A 19,462-nucleotide genomic window follows, 5' to 3' on the forward strand; every position below is an offset into this window, starting at 1 on the left:
ACATGCTCCATCGAACTACTTGATATGATAAATAATATTTGGTGAAGGTGTAAACTTCAGCTGCAATTAAATGGACCCGTCCTTAGGTCTGTCTATGCAACGTTAATTGCAAATTGGTGCAGACAGCGAGAAATAAAACTGTTGTTTTTCTAGCAGCTTTAAGGACTCTTTCAGAGTACCATCAGAGTGATTGACATTGATTTTATGTCAAATCCAATACAGTGGTTAACCATTAAAGGAAACCGCAGAACATGGCTTTCAACGTCATACAAATTGAAACTACGCCGAAGAAAGCTTAATACGGAATTTTTAGAAAGGATCAACATTTAATTTCCATGTCTGTTTGAATGGGTTTATTCCGGAAATACATAGTTATTAAAGAGGAAATAAACTTCAGAATAATCTTTAAACGCAGCAACAGGACTACGTAAGAGAAAAAGTTTAGTAATTATAATTTGAGAGACAGCTGTACAGAACAAGAGTTATGGAAGACTAAAAATTAAGTACGGACCATATACTGAATTACCGGTATTCATAATTACTTTTTACATTCAAAAATTTCAGGTAAATTTCCAATTTTGCCCCTACATTAATTATAATATTTTTTTGTACTGTGCGAAACGAAATTTTTTCTCTTGGGGCCTCTCATCACTGGTTTCGACTGAAGGGACATCAAAATAAATTATGTGCTCATCCTTAATGTATAATGAGGATTGAAAGCATTTATTTTATTTCTGGTCACGTAGAACTTACGAAATATAAAACAATAATTTGTTAGATCTAACAGTGTCAGATACATGGTATTATTTTTTGTGAAAGCAGATAATGTGTTTGGGGCTAATGACATTAAGAAAAATCATCAGAGTACTCTTGTTTTATTTCAAGTTCTCTTCTGCTTTAATGACGAATCGATTACTTAAAAGACCTGCCAGTGCAAATAATACACCGTATTGAACCGGCATTATCAATCCAAAACAGAAGTTGTAATTATGGTTTAAGTATGTGAAATGGTTATTATGTGGAATACGGATTATAAGCAGCGATACAGTTTCATGTGTCAGGTTAGAGCAGGGAAAATATAGTCACGTGAACACGGTCAAAGTCCAGGCCCGTTAAATTTTTAGAGTTATCTCACTTCATTGATATGAATACATGGAAGGAAAAAGAGAAAAATGCCACACCCAACTGAGAGTATTAACAGTCTTTTGTGACATTTTAACTTACAGAAAATTACGTTTGTTTTTCTCAACATTATATTTGTGCTGTAACTCAATGTTGTCTTCTAGGTTCGTTCAGTCTTATTTACAGTCGTCATTTGGAGTTTCCGCTCTGAATTTCTTTCAAATGGCAAATTATACCTCAAATTTAGTGCCTTATAATTGCTAGTTTCTTGGATAAGTGTAATGTATTGATCCACTTGATAAACATATTCAATTTTAAATATTTTGTATACACCCTTCTACTTATATTGGATCACCTGGTATATGGAGCCTCAATGAAGAGTATATAAAATAAAACGTTCGCGAAATACAAGGAAAAAGACTCTGAAAAATTAGGATAAAACCACAGGCCATTCATTCAGTTATGGACTGTAATATTACATTCTACTAACAGCTAACAGATTTTTATAAAACCTAATGCAAAGAGCAGATTGAATTATTCAAGGCTTCCTAAAATCTCCCATTTAAACTTTCAGACACCAGTGACATCAAGTGGCAAACGTGTGAACTTATTAAGTGTAAACCTCAGATTTACCAAATTTGGTTTCTAATATGACTATCAAAATCATCTGAATACATGATACGAGCACGTGCATTAATAATAAAAATCAATAAAGTCTAATCACAATGTGAACCTTCAAGATCCATGAAAGGTGAAGAATTTTTAAATAAGCTAGAGACTAACAGCTTCTGATGTGAATTATAATTATTCGAACTACGATGATAAAAGTAAATCAAAAGTAAAGCTGTCCCACTATACGCCATGTAAGCGCTTGGGGGGAGAGAGGTTATAGCTCCTTTTTAATTCTTGACCTCGGCAATAGATGGGGGTAAGTGGTCAGCATCACGCCCCGGCCGGCTTTACCCCCAGGAAAGGACCTGGTACCCAATGGTTAGGAGATTGGGTGGGCCCCAGAACCGGTCTGGACATGATAATACAAATAAAAATAAAAATAGTGAGTACTGAAATAAAGAAATAGTAAAACATATTTAGTAATTCAGTGTAGTTGATTCTAATTATGAATTGAATCGCAGATAAAATATTTGCAGGTTATATTATGTTTCCATAAGAATGAATTAACGAAGTAACGACGCACTAAACAGAATTCGTCAACAACAAACGATATATATACTACGCCGAGATTCATCTGTTTTAGAAGAATAAAAATCTTTTGTATATATACATATATATATATGTGGGTGGGTGTGTGCGAGCGTGTTTACTGCTTAATCTTCTGCATATATATATATATATACCAAAAAAAATTATTCTTCTATAACTGCAGTAAGCACATTTCAGACATTTTGCGGTATCAAGTTCAATTTTAGAGGTGATGTTCCCGCAAGAGTTGTTGTACAGCGTATGCCTATCAATGGATGAAGATGCAATAGTAATGGGCCTTTACGTTCTGCCTGATGGATTGACTTGGTCGTTCAATAACCATTCCAAGTATTCATTTCAATGACTTCTCATCTCAGCGCGCAGTGAATCGAACTGCTGCCTGGTAGTAACGAAGTGACCTCACAGTTAACTTTTCATGAGCTGAAGGTGTTCCTCTCGGCCGCTCTCATTCATGTCGGTGGCTGCGCTAACCTGTCCAAGAGGTGAATTCTTTATGATTTCCCATATTCCCTGGACCATTATATCTGCACCCTAGAGCCAGGCCAGCTCAAGTCCTGTTTTGAATTTCTCTTTTAGTCCATCAGGACGCCTGCACGTTAGCGTGTTTCCATTTCTGCGTGTTGGAAATTTACAAGTCATACAAAACTAAAGTGAAATTACGAAGCATTAAGAGCACTCATTATTTAAATTATATATTTACGGTTCCGAAAGTTAGGTTTTTCAAGGATTTGTACCGTTGTACTTTCATGGACTTGTGACATGAAACTTTGAACCTTGCGGATGACTGCTGATACAGGACTTCGTAGTTTTCTTTACCATTCTGCACGAATGCCGTCATAGCAACTACCAAGAAGTTAGATCGCTTCAAATTATGCTCCTCTCATTTTACCATTTATATCCCATTTGACAATACATAAACACTACTGTGTCATCCCAGAAATCAGTCATCTTCAAATACATTTTAATAACTGTGTTGACACTGTCAACTCATATTCGAGTGGGAACGGATTCTATGGGTTATTTATAACAAAAGAATTACATCTGAAAATAAAGGACACAAAGTCATGGTAAGTAATTAATTTAAGCGCTGGTCTCCGAACCTAATTTATTTTCACATCAGGAATATTATACCTTTTCATTTCATGATTCTATAGACAATTTCTTACAAAATACAATCTTAGATTTTTGAGATACGTAAGCGAAATTATTATCAAATAACCATTTGCAAGTTATCGATGTGAATCAAGAACAAACTTCTGGAATATTAAGACACATTTTCACTTGTCTAACCCAAAGATCTATCTAAATACTGTGCATTACATGACAATAAACTCACTTAATGATGTATAGAAATATATTCCGGATATTCATCTATGGTTCAGTGAATTCGCAGTGAGCGAGTGGTACCTAGTATTAACAGTACATATGACTGTGTTACAATAACGTGTAACCGTACTTAAATCAATATTTACCTAAAAGAGACGTTTGCTTTCCAGAAACGTACCTAAAGACAAACGTGCACAATGTAGTCATAACTATAAAATGGTACACAGAGTGTAATATTGCAGAACTGCTTCTCTGTCTCGTCCCTCCTGCTGTATGATTGTGCCACACACCAGACTGGCGAAATTGCACATCAGTAATGTTACAGATTTCGATTAAGAGAATACACGAATAGACAATTCTCTCTCACCTTCAGCCCCCTCTTCAGCTGGCTTGAAGAATGAATTCTGCTGTTTCATAAAGGGCCAATAAATAATGTATAGTGCCTGTAATTTTGACGGTGATTAGGGAATTATACTATACCCTACATGTATGTACACGTATCCAGGCTTTTATCAGAGATATTCCACCTTCCAAAACAAAAGCTCGGTCCCAGATCCACGTCTTCTGTTCGTTCACATTTTAAAATAGTCGGTCTACAAAACTTCAAACGCTTTCCAAACGCAGCGTTAAAACACTTTGTGAACTGAGCTTCGGCGTGTATTTTGTACGTCTTTTATGATATTTATTTTCACACCAAGAATTCATTAGGTTCAGTCGTTAATTAAATCAGAGCTTATATAACATCTTTTTAGCTTTAAATAAGGAATTTATTCCTGCCAGTCCTGCGACGTATAACATACATGAAATGCATTACATGTTGGCAATACTGAATTTCAGTTGAATCCGTCTGAAAGACCTGACCTCGGTCACTAGTTCTTTTCACATCCCGGAACACTGTTCTTCTCGGAAAATTAGATGAAGAGCAAAGTACAGAAATACTGCAAAATTTACCGTCGTCAGAACTCTTTTAAAATTATTTAGTGTTATATATTTTCTCGAAAATGTGCCGTTCATTTAAAAACAGATATTCATATATCTGATCAGTCACGAAGTTTTAATTTACTCTGTCTGAATTATTAGACTACTATTTCAGAATATTCCATCCGAAAATTGCTAAAGTTGCTTAATATTTACGACCAACATTTTTAATATTGCATGGATTCATGAATTCCAAGAATAATTTCCATACTGCTTCCCCGTCTCCAAGTTTCTCTGGGCAAAGAGAACATACCGTCTACACAATAAATTATTACTTATATATTACGTATTTTTAAAGCCACTATATTTTACTGTTGTTCCATCGACCATTTATAGACGTTTGCAAATACAAAATACTAGTTCTACTTTTGTACATTTCTCTTGTGGAATACACTGGTAAATCTGACGAGTCACGGGTTAAGTGGGCCCTGAAACTACGGCATGGAGAGGAAGGTCTCCAGATATGGAGGAGATAATATTAAATATATTCAATAAGCAGTCGCGGACAGCCGACGGCAGGTGGTCCTCGGACGGATATAAAGGCGGACTAACAACTCCTCACCGAAAAAGAATTAGCATGTCATTAAATGTTATACAGGACGTCAGACAATACTGTATGAGCGACTATCAGCTTCTAAACAAATATTCTGTTTCATGGAGTTGGAGAACTATATAATAAGAAGCTTCTGAGTAATTTCCCGGTATTTTAGATGCCTGGTAACCTAGCGGAATGGGAATAGTTTATTAAAATTTCACACAAAACCTACTTGCTCGACAAACGTATGTCAGCAAAATACTTGTAGGTTGTATTCGAGAACAAATGAATATCAATCTCGACTGTAGAACCTGCTTTCCTTGTTATTTGATTTTTCTTGTTTCCTCCAGTGCTTGCAAGCGAATTCCTGACATAAACTACAGTCATTTTCCAACCATCTTCACTTCATTTGCCAGACAAAATAAAGGAATAAAAATACTTACGAAAAACATCTGGCTCGTGGACCCCAGTCTATCCATAAATCAATACTCTTCCATCAACGATCTCAACAAAAGCGCAATGAAATATGAGCAATCCCAACAGGACGTAGACACATTCCCCCAGGGATCTGGACTTAGCGCAGTCTTTTGTTGTTTTATAATAACAGAACTTGACGTCCTCTCTCTGAGGGCAACAGGCAAGGCTTTGCTGGACTGCGGGATTCGATTTTCTTTTTTGCTGATGTCCGCTCTTTCTATCTTCAACTATTTGGGCTTTGACTCTCTTCAGGAACCAACAAGTTTCAAGAGTCCACATTTGGACTGTCAGTTTGTTAATTGTTACCACATGACAAAAATGATAAAAAATGTATTTTTCAGTTGTGTAAACTTAGGACATGAATAGTGAAATTAAATAACATTACACGAGTCTGGTGATGGAAATAATGAGGTTAACGAGTATGTTAGCAATTAGTAAACGCTTCCAAGATATACGTGAAATATTTTGGTTGTAGCATCCATCTATATGCCACGGTGGTCTAGCGGTTAGAACGCTGGCCTTGTAATCCTGGGAGACTCGGTTTCGATTCCCGGCGGTGCCCGAATTTATAACTTGTGTTGGGCAAGGCCGTGGTCTAGGCAACACGGAGTTTTTCTCCGGGGGCTTCCCCGGTTTCTCCGTGGCATCCCAACAATTACTCCATTCACACACAGAAGAAGGCAATAGCAAACCACTTCCGGATCATCTGCCAAGAACGTATATGAACAGGTCCCAGTCCGAGAAAAGGATGGAAGGATCCTGTTCATATGGACCTGTCCTCAGAGAGAACACTAAATAATAAAGCATCCATCTATTCCATGATACTTTTCAGGGAGCTTTTATTGAATTTTAACTTCTTTTCATGAAATTTAATTAGCATAAATAAAATATCTGACATCTAGAGATGCATCTTTAATTGTCAGTAAGCTATGTGTATTTAATTACGTCTTTCAATTGCATGGATTATACTGTGTTACACAGCAATTGACGGGAATATTATGAATTAATAGGTGAATTAGCACTTGTTATTTATCACCATTATCCTCAGAAAAAACTACGAAAAATTACGTTTCAATAGCCGGCCTCCGGGCCAAGGTTAGATTTCAAACAAATAAATATAAACCACTACGCCGGGAAGGGGGTTCTTTTCATATTGAGAATAACAAATTTTTTGTGTGCAGTTATAATTACGGGTCTTGGAACCAAACATTTTACGTTTCCGTAACGGGTTGCAAACGAACGTTTGTGTAATGATCTGATACAATGAAACATCGTGTCAATAGCTAATGTAAAGTTGGTCAACTACCGTTAGGCCAAATTAGTACAGCGTTGCAATTTCTACATAATTTACTGGAAGTAATCTATGGGTAGTAAATACACAAGTTATGTTTCAATTTATGGTAATCTGATAGTATCAATATCATTATTACTCCATTATTTCTTGTTCAATTAACACGGTTACTGGATAATACTATGTCATTAATGAAGTGTCAAGATCTGATGAAATGCAGATTACAAACTCAGAGAAGGGAATTCGGTCTAACAATAGCAACAATTGTGTCTATGCCTTCAGTTTAACACCACGAGTACTACATGAACGCTTGTAAGTTAACAGTAACCATGATCGTTAATATTCTGTGGTATACAAACAAAATAAGCTTAAATTGCTGACTGAAATAATATAAATGATAAACTACATCTTCAGAAGACAGCATATTTACATATCACTAATATTTAAAAGCTCAGGATAGTGATATGAGACATTTTAATAGGCCTATTCATTCGACACATAAATTGTAACTCAACAAAATGTTTCTCAGAAACAGGAAATTTTATAATTAATTTTACGAAACAGAAACAGTGCATCGCTGTCACGGACCTACATAAGTAAATTCATTAAATTATTACAATTAATCACAAGATATCTGTCATTTAATTTACGTCTCGAGATGTCTGACAATGACTTCTAACGACTGATATAACAATGTTGTGACAAAGCAAGGATTAACTCAACTATGATACAGCATGAATAATACAATTCACTAAACCAAAAAGTAGTAGTGGAACCACGGTTCCGGAGAATCTGAAGTAAATACGTCTCTGTATTTAAATTATATTTAGGCAATAAATAAAATGAAAGGAAGGTGGTTAAAAGACTTGGTTGCGTTTTAAAATCTTGAGTAAGAAACTAAACTCACCCCCCTGAAGGGTTAAAACACTTGACCAACCACTTGGTCAAGATTCCTAGGTACCAACAATGCCGAGTAAACAGATGACGTTTCCTAGGTAACCACTGTTGTCGATTTGTTGATATTGATCTTATACATTTTGACATCAATACGTCTGTAAAGTCAGACCGACATATGGGGTACCAGGACGGAAACGGCGATGTAACGTTTGCAGGGTGATCCATTCCGACACTATAACCTCGTGACTAATAACACGATTTAAATAAATGTGGTCTCGTTCATCGGGAGTACGACTACGATGCGAGCATGACCTTGAGTTGGCGCCGGGCATGCGCGAGGCGCGGGTGGCGGCCTGCGGCGACTGGCGACCATTTTCGGCGTGGGCGAAACTTTCCGGGCAGTATATCTCGCGACTCCGATGTGCTAGCGCGCTGATTTTGGTGTCAAAGGAAATATTTAGTCTAGATTTGTCGATTTAAGCCAACTTTGTAAAATATATGTTGGTGACAAATCAAAAATAATTCGTGAAGAATTTAAACTTTCTGTTGTCGGCCCATACTCACCGAAACGCCCAGAGGAAATACAAGCAACGCATCTCATCGGAGACTATGTGTATTTGTTATGCTAAATAAAAGCCATTTATCCATTTCGTTACTTTCATTTCATTCCCAAATCCCAAAGAAAATATTACCCGCTAACGCAGACGTATTCACGAAAACCCACGGCCGCGACCTCAAGTTTTTCGTGACCCGTCTTCGTTACATTTATTTGCCGAATGACCCTTCCGTATGGATGTATTTACGTCAAAATAAAAAGGACCACGTATGGAAATATTTATGTCCTATTTCCATAAGAGGTTAGGAATAAAGGCATCATAAATTGTTGATAGTTACATGAATCCCTTAATCATCACTGCTGTTTGTAGGTGCATACAAGAGCACACAGCATCACAACCCAGAAGACCATGACTGAGAGGTACATGACTTTTTAAAGGATTCATATAAATAGTGGTAGACTGATCTACAAGTGGTCACTACTACTACTACTACTACTATCTACTACCCTGATCTTCTCCTCTGATTCCCATGCCTTTTACTTCTAATGCACAGTTCTGTCCTGGCCAATTTACTGAAACAGGTTGAACATTAACCTTAACAGAAATTGTATAAACTCAAACGTATGAGAATGTGACTCCAGTTACTGTAGTGCATATCAAAAGGCTGATGTAAACTAAACCAAGACAGTTTGGAAACGAAAGTCTCCATGCAAAACACGATTGCAACGCATATCAATGTTTCTCTGGCTACAATTTATTTGAAAATAATTATGCACTTTCAATCATTATAAACACTTTAAAATGTCATGTCTACATTTTCTGCGTGTTATTTTTCACCAACCTACACCACTTTTTAATCGTACCTTAATTCAGGGAAAGTTGTTACAAGTTATCTAAAGTCATGGGGTGGAGGTGGTGTTTAAAGGACGTGATATTCTACTGCATCATGCAGTCAGCTGGACTGTGCATAAGCCATGATACATGGCTGGCAGAAGTTAAAGCCAAGACCAATAGTCTGGGGATTCCGAATTATTAAGAAGTAAGGTTTACCACAGAAGACAAGCTTAAAAACATAATAACCTGGAAACAAAATAAAGAAAGAAAAAACTAATACAACTGACTGTACTTAAAGTAAAATTCATGATCTAAGAGATAGAAATTCTGAAAGTACTGAACTTCACAACTCTTAAAAAAATTGTACTACTGCAGATAAATTTTTATTGCAAAACAGAAACATGTCCATGCATGGACTGTCTGTACATTACAGAATAAAAATTTTAATTGCAAGCAATTCAAGTAATACATTTGCATGAATAAATTTTATCATAAGCCCACAAAATAGCAAATCTCAATCAATGGGGCATGGCAAAATATTTAGACATGATGTAATACATTTGAAATGTACAGCGTGTCCACAAAGTCCCTTCGGGGTTTTGAAAAATTGTGGCGCGCAACCAAACTGGGCTAGCCATATGCGATTTGCAGCAGAATTGAAACTCTGGAAGTTTTTTACTGACATCAGTAGACCTCGTTGTAGGCTCCCTTGGTAAAATGGAGAACATCCAGACGCCTTCAGGTCACCAGTTAACGGACTTGACCTGAAGACCCGTATCGGAAATGCGATCTCGGCTATTCCAGCGGACATGCTCAACAGAACATGGCAAGAGCTCGAATATCTGGACGTTCTCCGTCCTACCAAGGAAGATCTACTGAGGTCAGCAAAAAAGCTTCCAGAGTTTCACTGTAATCTGCCGCAAACCGCATGTGGCTAGCTCAATTTGTTTGCGCGCCACAATTTTTCAAATCCCCGAAGGGACTTTGTGGACACACTGTATTACAGTTGTTAATCAGTATTTCATCAAAGTGTGATGGAAAACTTTATAATACAGTATATGCAAGATAATTATGCAAAAATGTTAACAAATTTTAATATAAACCAACACCAGGGCCCAGCAATTTCTGCATATTGTACACAATGGACAACAATTGTGTACAGTGCTACCGGTTTAAATCCTACATCTGAGGTTCAGAGAATATAATGCAACACATTTCAAACTGGTAGGCACATTACAACAAAGACTGATGAGTGGTGAAAATGGTAATCTGGATGAAGAAATTCACCCCAAATTCCAAACATTCACGTTTTCCTCTTGCTGCTTTTGGATCTTCGAGAAGTTGATTTCCTTGAGACAGACTTCCTTCTACGTTTAGAACTAGCCTTCATACTCTTTCTCACTGCTTGTTTTGCAGCTTTGTCTATCATTTTATTAAGAGCTCCCACAGCTTTTTTGGCAGTAGTAGGGCGACCTGAAAAAGTTTATCACACAGCATTTAAATATTGAATGTATTTATAAACCCAACACAAGCAGTTATAAACGCTTATTAATGTAGGACATAACTCAAAATATCTTAGCTACACAAACATGCAAAAACCACACCATCATTTTTTATGCATGGCAAAGTCCAGCTTACAATATACAACTTCTTTCTCTCCAGCTAAATGTTCAAATTACTATTCCAGAGGCCCAATCACATTTGACTGTGTATGATGCAACAGCAATGACTGAACAGAACGTTTTGATACCTTCAGTCTTAAGTTTGGGGCTTCATCTCTGATCAGGCACTAAACTGGTCACAAGAGTAAATATAGCTTAGATTTACTGTTTTTATTTTATCTCTGGGGAAAAGTAACACTAGCTGTGATGTGCAGACAGATTGTCTCTCAGCTCCAGTAGTACTAAAGTGGTTCTTCAGCGAAATGCTTAACAAAACACAGCCTCATTCAAGATGCGTCCCGTTCGTTGCAAATTAACTAGGTCAAGTGGACATAAATCTTGGGGGCCATTTTAAACACTAACCAAGCCGATATGCCAAACCTAAGATCCTGATCCGTATTTTATGCAACGGACGTCATATGTTTCAGGTAGATTACCAATCTGTACACATATGCAAGAACACCTGAAATGAGTCTCGACCACTAATATATTAAGATTTAATATTGATATAGGTGAGGTTCTACTTACTCCTCCTCTTAGAAACTGCGCGCCGCTTAACTTTCCTCGCTGATTTTCTTTTAGCTGGCGTCTTCCTTTTACTTCTCGATCTACGAGGAGGCATGTTTCACACTTTGTATGTGGCTTATTGAATTATCTGAGTTAACCACTTTATATTGCTGTCGCTTCTGTACTCCGACTTTCACGAACTGACTGCCACCTAGTAAGCAAAAGGGAAATTTGTCCATGAAGTGTAGCGGGGAAACCTACATACAGACATGACAAGATATCTACTACCTAGAACAACGCTAGAAATACTTCAGGGTAAAACCTAACCAGACGTAAAACAAAACAACCTTATCTAACCTAACATATAAAACCTAACCTAACCTAACCTAACTAAACCTAACCCTAAACGCAACCTAATCCAATGTAAGTTATCTAAAATCCAAATTAAATGAATCCAAAATAACCGACCACCATGGGATAAAACCAACCGCCACGTAAGGACTTACAAATGACTTCACAGGATTTCTCCAGCAATTCTCCATGACAAAACAATTTGCTCATTACGTCTCCAGGACTTTCCCGACACCACTCTAGGATATTACCAGGATTTCTCCACGAATTTTCTAGGAATTCTCCAGGATTCTCAAGGACGTTTACAATAAGTCCCAACGATGAATACGATGAAAATTCTCCAGGACAACCCAACCCACCGTAAGACAACAACCTTATATAAAGCACCCTTAACTTACCTAACTTAACTGAACTTATCTTAACCTAATAAAACCAAATCAAACCTAACCCAACCTAACCCAACCTAACACACAACGCCACCTAATACAATGTAACTTATCCCAATCAAACTTAAACGAATCCAAAATAACCGACCCGCATAGAATCAAACCCACCACCGCTTAAGGAATTCCGAATAACCTTCCAGGACTTTTCCAGGATTTCTTCAGGACTTCTACACAGGATTGCAGGGTCGGATGCAATTTTAGGTGGAGTCGGAGTCAGTAAAGATGTACGACTCCGACCTCGATGTAAAACCTTAAAAACAATTTCTATACCGTGTGAGCCTAACTCTTACGGAGATTCAACGACGCGTTGAGCCACATGGTGTGGGAATAATGTCTTGTAACTTTGGCTCCGGTACCTTAAGAATACAAACTGCCTACAAGCCTAATTCTCTTACAAGAGTTCACAAATGCAGATGAAAACATTAAATGTGATGAACAATAATTATAAATAGGAATCCCTTACCTCAAACTTTGTTCAAGTTCTAAAACTTTTTTAACAGAACAATATTATCTACTCTACCACGAAATTCCACAAGCGATTCACAGCTCAGCTCTTTCCGCAATAACGAAAGCGGATTGTTGACGGCAGTAATGAAACACAAAAATGCCGAATAAACAGATAACATAACAGTTAGTTTCTCCGGTAACATGCCGAGTAAACAGATAACTAACAAATAGTTCTAAGGTAACATAACAATGCACGCAGCAGTTCATATAAAAGCTGACCATTGTTGTCGGTCCATATTTATACATTCTCCAGGACAACCAAACCCATCGTAAAACAACAACTTTACATAACGCACCCTTAACTTACCTAACTTAACTGAACCTATCTTAACCTAACCAAACCAAACCTAACCCAACCCAACCTAAGCCTCAACGCTACCTAATACAATTTAACTTTTCCCAATCAAACTTACACGAATCCAAAATAACCGACCCGCATAGGATAAAATCTACCACCGCTTAAGGAATTCCAAATAGCCTTCCAGGACTTCTCTAGGATTTCTCCACCACTTCTACATGACCGAAGAAATTGCGCATAACCTTTCCAGGACATCTCCGGCACTGCTTTTGGAATAATCCAGGATTTATCCAGGACTTTTCCAGAAATTCTCCCAGACTTCTCTACAGGGCTGTGGAGACGGATGCAATTTTAGGTGGAGTCGGAGTCAGTAAAGATGTACGACTCCGACCTCGATGTAAAATCTTAAAAACTATTTCTATACCGTGTGAGCCTCAACGGAGATTCAACGATGCGTTGGGCCACATGATGTGGGAATAATGCCTCGTAACTTTGGCTCCGGTACCTTAAGAATACAAACAGTCTATAAGCCTAATTCTCTTACAAGAGTTCACAAATGCAGATGAAAACATTAAATGTGATGAACAATAATTATAAATAGGAATCCCTTACCTCAAACTTTGTTCAAGTTCTAAAACTTTTTTCACAGCACAAAAAATTATCTACTTTACGGCGCACTTGTTCTACAAGCGATTCACAGCTCAGCTCTTTCCGCAATAACGAAAGCGGATAGTTGACGGCAGTAATGAAACACAACAATGTCGAATAAACAGATAACATAACAGTTAGTTTCTCTGGTAACATGACGAGTAAACAGATAACTAACAGTTGGTTTCTAAGGTAACATAACAATGCACGCAGTTCATATAAAAGCTGACCATTGTTGTCGGTCCATATTTATACATTCTCCAGGACAACCAAACCCATCGTAAAACAACAAAATTACATAACGCACCCTTAACTTACCTAACTTAACTGAACCTATCTTAACCTAACCAAACCAAACCTAACCCAACCCAACATAACCCACAACGCTACCTAATACAATGTAACTTTTCCCAATCAAACTTAAACGAATCCAGAATAACCGACCCGCATAGGATAAAATCTACCACCGCTTAAGGAATTCCAAATAGCCTTCCAGGACTACTCTAGGATTTCTCCACCACTTCTACATGACCGAAGAAATTGCGCATAACCTTTCCAGGACATCTCCGGCACTACTTTTGGACTAATCCAGGATTTATCCAGGACTTTTCCAGGAATTCTCCCGGACGTCTCTACAGGGCTGTAGAGACAGATGCAATTTTAGGTGGAATCGGAGTCAGTAAAGATGTACGACTCCGACCTCGATGTAGAATCTTAAAAACAATTTCTATACCGTGTGAGCCTAACTCTTACGGAGATTCAACGACGCATTGAGCCACATGGTGTGGGAATAATGTCTTGTAACTTTGGCTCCGGTACCTTAAGATTACAAACTGTGTATAAGCCTAATTCTCTTATAAGAGTTCACAAATGCAGATGAAAACGTTAAATGTGATGAACAATAATTATAAATAGGAATCCCTTACCTCAAACTTTGTTCAAGTTCTAAAACTTTTTTAACAGCACAATATTATTTACTCTACGACGCACTTCGTCTACAAGCGATTCACAGCTCAGCTCTTTCCGCAATAACGAAAGCGGATTGTTGACGGCAGTAATGAAACACAAAAATGCCGAATAAACAGATAACATAACAGTTAGTTTCTCCGGTAACATGACGAGTAAACAGATAACTAACAAATAGTTTCTAAGGTAACATAACAATGCACGCAGCAGTTCATATAAAAGCTGACCATTGTTGTCGGTCCATATTTATACATTCTCCAGGACAACCAAACCCATCGTAAAACAACAACTTTACATAACGCACCCTTAACTTACCTAACTTAACTGAACCTATCTTAACATAACCAAACCAAACCTAACCCAACCCAACCTAAGCCTCAACGCTACCTAATACAATGTAACGTTTCCCAATCAAACTTAAACGAATCCAAAATAACCGACCCGCATAGGATAAAATCTACCACCGCTTAAGGAATTCCAAATAGCCTTCCAGGACTTCTCTAGGATTTCTCCACCACTTCTACATGACCGAAGAAATTGCGCATAACCTTTCCAGGACATCTCCGGCACTGCTTTTGGAATAATCCAGGATTTATCCAAGACTTTTCCAGAAATTCTCACAGACTTCTCTACAGGGCTGTGGAGACAGATGCAATTTTAGGTGGAGTCGGAGTCAGTAAAGATGTACGACTCCGACCTCGATGTAAAAGCTTAAAAACTATTTCTATACCGTGTGAGCCTCAACGGAGATTCAACGATGCGTTGGGCCACATGATGTGGGAATAATGCCTCGTAACTTTGGCTCCGGTACCTTAAGAATACAAACAGTCTATAAGCCTAAATCTCTTACAAGAGTTCACAAATGCAGATGAAAACATTAAATGTGATGAACAATAATTATAAATAGGAATCCCTTACCTCAAACTTTGTTCAAGTTCTAAAACTTTTTTAACAGCACAAAAAATTATCTACTTTACGGCGCACTTGTTCTACAAGCGATTCACAGCTCAGCTCTTTCCGCAATAACGAAAGCGGATAGTTGACGGCAGTAATGAAACACAAAAATGCCGAATAAACAGATAACATAACAGTTAGTTTCTCTGGTAACATGCCGAGTAAACAGATAACTAACAAATAGTTTCTAAGGTAACATAACAATGCACGCAGCACTTCATATAAAAGCTGACCATTGTTGTCGGTCCATATTTATACATTCTCCAGGACAACCAAACCCACCGTAAAACAACAACTTTACATAACGCACCCTTAACTTACCTAACTTAACTGAACCTATCTTAACCTAACCAAACCAAACTTAACCCAACCCAACCTAAGCCTCAACGCTACCTAATACAATGTAACTTTTCCCAATCAAACTTAAACGAATCCAAAATAACCGACCCGCATAGGATAAAATCTACCACCGCTTAAGGAATTCCAAATAGCCTTCCAGGACTTCTCTAGGATTTCTCCACCACTTCTACATGACCGAAGAAATTGCGCATAACCTTTCCAGGACATCTCCGGCACTGCTTTTGGAATAATCCAGGATTAATAAAGGACTTTTCCAGAAATTCTCCCAGACTTCTCTACAGGGCTGTGGAGACGGATGCAATTTTAGGTGGAGTCGGAGTCAGTAAAGATGTACGACTCCGACCTCGATGTAAAATCTTAAAAACTATTTCTATACCGTGTGAGCCTCAACGGAGATTCAACGATGCGTTGGGCCACATGGTGTGGGAATAATGTCTTGTAACTTTGGCTCCGGTACCTTAAGAATACAAACTGTCTATAAGCCTAATTCTCTTACACGATTTCACAAATGTAGATGAAAACATTAAATGTGATGAACAATAATTATAAATAGGAATCCCTTACCTCAAACTTTGTTCAGGTTCTAAAACTTTTTTAACAGCACAAAAAATTATCTACTTTACGGCGCACTTGTTCTACAAGCGATTCACAGCTCAGCTCTTTCCGCAATAACGAAAGCGGATAGTTGACGGCAGTAATGAAACACAACAATGCCGAATAAACAGATAACATAACAGTTAGTTTCTCTGGTAACATGCCGAGTAAACAGATAACTAACAGTTGGTTTCTAAGGTAACATAACAATGCACGCAGCAGTTCATATAAAAGCTGACCATTGTTGTCGGTCCATATTTATACATTCTCAGGACAACCAAACCCATCGTAAAACAACAACTTTACATAACGCACCCTTAACTTACCTAACTTAACTGAACCTATCTTAACCTAACCAAACCAAACCTAACCCAACCCAACCTAACCCACAACGCTACCTAATACAATGTAACTTTTCCCAATCAAACTTACACGAATCCAAAATAACCGACCCGCATAGGATAAAATCTACCAACGCTTAAGGAATTCCAAATAGCCTTCCAGGACTTCTCTAGGATTTCTCCACCACTTTAAATGACCGAAGAAATTGCGCATAACCTTTCCAGGACATCTCCGGCACTACTTTTGGACTAATCCAGGATTTATCCACGACTTTTCAAGGAATTCTCCCGGACTTCTCTACAGGGCTGAGGAGACGGATGCAATTTTAGGTGGAATCGGAGTCAGTAAAGATGTACGACTCCGACCTCGATGTAAAATCTTAAAAACAATTTCTATACCGTGTGAGCCTAACTCTTACGGAGATTCAACGACGCATTGAGCCACATGGTGTGGGAATAATGTCTTGTAACTTTGGCTCCGGTACCTTAAGATTACAAACTCTCTATAAGCCTAATTCTCTTACAAGAGTTCACTTATGCAGATGAAAACATTAAATGTGATGAACAATAATTATAAATAGGAATCCCTTACCTCAAAATTTGTTCAAGTTCTAAAACTTTTTTAACAGCACAATATTATTTACTCTACGACGCACTTCGTCTACAAGCGATTCACAGCTCAGCTCTTTCCGCAATAACGAAAGCGGATTGTTGACGGCAGTAATGAAACACAAAAATGCCGAATAAACAGATAACATAACAGTTAGTTTCTCCGGTAACATGCCGAGTAAACAGATAACTAACAAATAGTTTCTAAGGTAACATAACAATGCACGCAGCAGTTCATATAAAAGCTGACCATTGTTGTCGGTCCATATTTATACATTCTCCAGGACAACCAAACCCATCGTAAAACAACAACTTTACATAACGCACCCTTAACTTACCTAACTTAACTGAACCTATCTTAACCTAACCAAACCAAACCTAACCCAACCCAACCTAACCCTCAACGCTACCTAATACAATGTAACTTATCCCAATCAAACTTAAACGAATCTAAAATAACTGACCCGCATAGCATCAAACCCACCACCGCTTAAGGAATTCCAAATAACCTTCCAGGACTTCTCTAGGATTTCTCCAGCACTTCTACATGACCAAAGAAATTCCGCATAACCACTCCAGGACATCTCCAACAATACTTTAGGACTTATCCAGGACTTTTACACAGGGCTGTGGAGTCGGAGTCAATAAAGATTTACCGACTCCGACCTCGATGTAAAATCTTAAAAACAATTTCTATACCGTGTGAGCCTAACTCTTACGGAGATTCAACGACGCATTGAGCCACATGGTGTGGGAATAATGTCTTGTAACTTTGGCTCCGGTACCTTAAGATTACAAACTCTCTATAAGCCTAATTCTCTTACAAGAGTTCACAAATGCAGATGAAAACATTAAATGTGATGAACAATAATTATAAATAGGAATCCCTTACCTCAAACTTTGTTCAAGTTCTAAAACTTTTTTAACAGCACAAAAAATTATCTACTTTACGGCGCACTTGTTCTACAAGCGATTCACAGCTCAGCTCTTTCCGCAATAACGAAAGCGGATAGTTGACGGCAGTAATGAAACACAACAATGCCGAATAAACAGATAACGTAACAGTTAGTTTCTCTGGTAACATGCCGAGTAAACAGATAACTAACAGTTGGTTTCTAAGGTAACATAACAATGCACGCAGCAGTTCATATAAAAGCTGACCATTGTTGTCGGTCCATATTTACACATTCTCCAGGACAACCAAACCCATCATAAAACAACAACTTTACATAACGCACCCTTAACTTACCTAACTTAACTGAACCTATCTTAACCTAACCAAACCAAACCTAACCCAACCCAACCTAACCCTCAACGCTACCTAATACAATGTAACTTATCCCAATCAAACTTAAACGAATCTAAAATAACTGACCCGCATAGGATCAAACCCGCCACCGCTTAAGGAATTCCAAATAACCTTCCAGGACTTCTCTAGGATTTCTCCAGCACTTCTACATGACCAAAGAAATTCCGCATAACCACTCCAGGACATCTCCAACAATACTTTAGGACTTATCCAGGACTTTTACACAGGGCTGTGGAGTCGGATGCAATTTTAGGTGGAGTCGGAGTCAATAAAGATTTACCGACTCCGACCTCGATGTAAAATCTTAAAAACAATTTCTATACCGTGTGAGCCTAACTCTTACGGAGATTCAACGACGCATTGAGCCACATGGTGTGGGAATAATGTCTTGTAACTTTGGCTCCGGTACCTTAAGATTACAAACTCTCTATAAGCCTAATTCTCTTACAAGAGTTCACAAATGCAGATGAAAACATTAAATGTGATGAACAATAATTATAAATAGGAATCCCTTACCTCAAACTTTGTTCAATTTCTAAAACTTTTTTAATAGCACAATATTATTTACTCTACGACGCACTTCGTCTACAAGCGATTCACAGCTCAGCTCTTTCCGCAATAACGAAAGCGGATTGTTGACGGCAGTAATGAAACACAACAATGCCGTATAAAC

The 19,462-nt window shown here is 37.9% G+C and overlaps 1 protein-coding gene and 1 long non-coding RNA gene across 15 annotated transcripts in view; both read right to left on the bottom strand.

Annotated features, from left to right (window-relative positions):
• Positions 1-19,462, bottom strand: part of LOC110831813 (neurotrimin) — a 478,509-nt gene that overhangs the window by 437,348 nt on the left and 21,699 nt on the right. The window lies entirely within an intron of this gene.
• On the bottom strand, positions 9,606-19,412 carry LOC110831814 (uncharacterized). Of its 9 annotated transcripts, none has more exons than XR_015537915.1 (3): positions 19,306-19,412; positions 11,428-11,617; positions 9,606-10,711 (listed from the first exon to the last, which is right to left on the bottom strand). It is a non-coding gene; the product is annotated as an uncharacterized LOC110831814 (long non-coding RNA). The 9 variants fall into 9 exon arrangements; XR_015537916.1 differs by lacking the exon at positions 19,306-19,412 and adding an exon at positions 17,464-17,568; XR_015537917.1 differs by lacking the exon at positions 19,306-19,412 and adding an exon at positions 16,501-16,612.

Source organism: Zootermopsis nevadensis, unplaced genomic scaffold (genome assembly GCF_977971745.1).
Source record: "Zootermopsis nevadensis isolate Lab colony 2312 unplaced genomic scaffold, Znev_1.0 Znev_ptg000030l, whole genome shotgun sequence".
NCBI lineage: Eukaryota > Metazoa > Arthropoda > Insecta > Blattodea > Termopsidae > Zootermopsis > Zootermopsis nevadensis.